The sequence below is a fragment of the Octopus bimaculoides genome, chromosome 2, assembly GCF_001194135.2.
Source record: "Octopus bimaculoides isolate UCB-OBI-ISO-001 chromosome 2, ASM119413v2, whole genome shotgun sequence".
Lineage (NCBI taxonomy): Eukaryota > Metazoa > Mollusca > Cephalopoda > Octopoda > Octopodidae > Octopus > Octopus bimaculoides.
In genome coordinates, this window is record NC_068982.1 from 89,070,201 (window position 1) to 89,073,849 (window position 3,649).

The window sequence follows — 3,649 nt, forward strand, 5'->3', positions numbered from 1 at the left end:
GCCTTCTAATTGATGTTTCAATACCAGCAGATGACAACGTTTCTGTAAAAGAAATGGAAAAACTTTCAAAATACAAAGACCTGGAAATAGAGATAACTCGAATGTGGAATCTAAAAACAGAAACAATTCCTATCATAGTAGGTGCCTTAGGTATAATAAAAAAATATTCAGACAAATACATAACAAAAACACCAGGACTTACAAATATATATAACATACAGAAAATTGGACTACTGGGTACTGCACACATTCTACGCAAAACACTTTCAATACAGTAAACATAAGAGCACCACAGCAAACCACAGCACATACCCAAGGCGCACAGAGCTGCGCTCGGTAGTGAAGTGAAAGCACGTTATAAAAATAAAACTAAAACTACTGAATAATAATAATAATTGTTATTTCTTTTTAATCTGTATGCTTGTTACACTCATTCGCTGAGACACACCCAACGACTTAGGGTAAGTGAAAAATAAGCGATGTTACAGTAAGACTGAAAGCTTGTGGAGGGCAAATCACAGGGGCAGAAGCGAAATATCTTCATATAATACAACGGATACACTTAGATTGATAGAGTTTTTCTAAGGATCTGGGCAGTACTTGTCAGCATAATCTTTTGGATTTCTCTGAACATGGTTCTCTTAGGATATTATCTAAAGGTTTTTGACATTCCTTTCTTATCAAACGAAGGGCACCTACAATAAGATGCGACATTTTTCGTATTTCGATTTCCAGGTTCTTATATTTACTTAATTTGTCACATTCCTTTGCTGATATATTTTTATCAGTGGGAACACTTACGTTTATTAGTCTACAAGTATTTTCTTCTCTCTCTTCAATGACTGTTTGGTCGATTTGACTCGATCATTCTGTCGGTGTTGACTGAAAAATCCCAGAGGATAGTAATATGTTTACCTTTAATGACTGGCTCAGGATAATGCTCGTACCAGCAAGCAGGAGTGCTGATTTTGTAGTGTTTACATATTTTCCAATGTAAATACTGTCCTACCCTATCGTGGCGATTTTTGTATTCGTTTGGTGTCAATGCAGTATATCCCGAGAGAAGATGGTCTATTGTCTCATCAAATTTATCGCAGAATCTGCATGTAGGTTCAGAACCGTTTTGAAGAAAGTTAGCCTGGTAGTTTTTGGTAAGCAAGCTTTTATCTTGTTCCGCCAAATATGAAACCTTCAGTCTTTGCTTTCAGTCCTGAGCTTTTCAACCACTGATGAGTTGTTGCTTGGTCTACAGCAGCATTTCGGACACCTGGCACCTAGAATGTCGCCAGGCGCTCACAACCCTCTACCAGTCGGGCAATACCATCGGTGGATGTTCTGCTTAGAAATATATAGAGGATTAGTTGCGGGGAAGTGTGACAACGGTCTAGAGGAAACTCTAGGCGCCGACGAGGAAGAACTTGCTAATCTGTTCCGGTGGACTTTCCGGTCAGGAACTATCATGGATAATTTCCTGATGTCTTTGACCTGGAAGTGCTAACAGCGGACGCTACCTGTTCGAGATAAACTCTACTGGCACGCAGAGTGAGGAAACCGTTCTGCACGCCCTCGTTTAGTGTCTTGGCATTGCTGACTTGTGGGGTTATGTTGAACAGCTGCTGTCACATGTGGGATGGATCCGTCTTTCATGTGAGTATGTAGTGCAAAGACTTCATGAACATTGTGTAGTGGCATCATTGGTAACAGGCTTCAATAGATGTCGTACATTTCTAATTCCCAGAATTAAACTTAGCCTAAGTGATGCAAATATGCCATTCACACTAAACAGACTTCAGTTTACACTTCGACTTGCATATTCAATGGCAATTAATAAGGCTCAAGGGTAAACATTTTCAAAAGTTGGAATACATTTGCCACATTTTCTCGTGGCCAATTATATGTGGCATTTTCAAGAGCACGAGCTATGATCAATATCAAAGTAAGAGTTATGACACTCAATTGAGATAACAGACGAGGCCAAAAACGTGGTGTGACATACATACAAAATATTGTCTAACATGAAGTACTGTGAGGAAGACCACCGCACCAGCTAGCATCACCATCACACCAGCCGCTCCATCAATTTCTTCGACTAAAGATGGTACTCTAGCATGGCTACCGTCAAATGACTGGAACAAGTAAAAGAATAAAAGAATACCAGCAAGACGTTCCGTACCATTAAACCAAGATGGTTCTTTGAATATGTACGATGTATTTTAAGGTTAAATAGTAATTCCATTTACGTTTGTGTAACTGAGATATTTTGTTTGGATTATACAGTCATTGGTGTTACATTACTTTCTATATTCTGTAACTCTCACAATATACTTTTCTAGATCTGAGATTTTTGTGGGGAGGAGGGCAAGTTGATTAGATCGACTCCAGTACACAACTGGTATTTAATTTATCGACTCCGAAAGGACGAAAGGTAAAGTCGACATCGGGCGAATTGGAACTCTGAACGTAGACAGACGGTCATAATATGCAAACATTTCTCAAGGCACCAGTACACTGTTTACAGATGCTTACATTTTTTATGTTTTCCGTGAATTTTTCACAGGTCCAGCTAGTTATTATTATTATTTGTTTGACTTTTGCTTTGTATTTGTACAAGTTGGCTCCAAGTCTCACCCAGAGACCTCAAGAGACAAGTTAGAAGTTCATGTTGGTGTTATGCATAGGGTGTCATATATTTGGTTTTGTACATAGTATTGTTTTAGAGAATGTTTAAGAAAACATAAGAAAATTATGAGTTTGTTTTAAAATTTTAGATTACATAGACAGTATTTTCTGTAGGATATGGGCAGTTCCCATGAGCACTATCTTTTGAATGTTTGCCATTTTGGGGTTTCCTGGTATCTGAGCTAGGTAGCAATCAGCCTCTTTTGCTATCATTCCTAGGGCACCTATCACAACAGGTACTGTTTTAGTCTTCAGGTTCCACATTTTACCAATTTCTATTTCAAGATCTTTATACTTGCTCAATTTTTGGTAGGCCTTGACAGATATATTTATATCGATTGGGACAGTCATATCAATGAGGAGGCATGATTTTTGTCTGAAGTCTTTCAATATAATGTCTGAACTATTTGCATCTATCTTTTTGTCAGTAAAGTTCCAGGTGAGTGAGATGTGATCATTTTCAAGCATTGGCGATGGTCTGTGTTCCCACCACTTTTATCGTGGGGTAGGTCCAGGTTTTTTCAAATTATCCAGTGAATATATTGTGCAGCTCTATCATGCCTGTTGAGATACTCTGTACGCGCAAGAAGACAGCACATGGAGACAACATGGTCAATGGTTTCATTTTGTTGTTGACATACGCGACATGTTGGGAAGCTGCCGTTCTTTAATATGTTGGCCTGGTAGTTTCTTGTAGGTATCATCATCATCATCATCATCATCATCATCATCATCATCATCATCATTATTATTATTATTATTATTATTATTATTATTATTATTATTATTATTATTATTATTATTATTATTATTTATAGCATAGGCAAAGGGCCAGATTAAATCTATATAGGGAAAGATTATAGTAGAACATATCAAACATATCAATGATCATGATATTTTATCGATCCCACTGATTGCATAAATGACAGGTGTGTGTGAAAAGGGAAGTCGATATCTGTTGACGCAGATA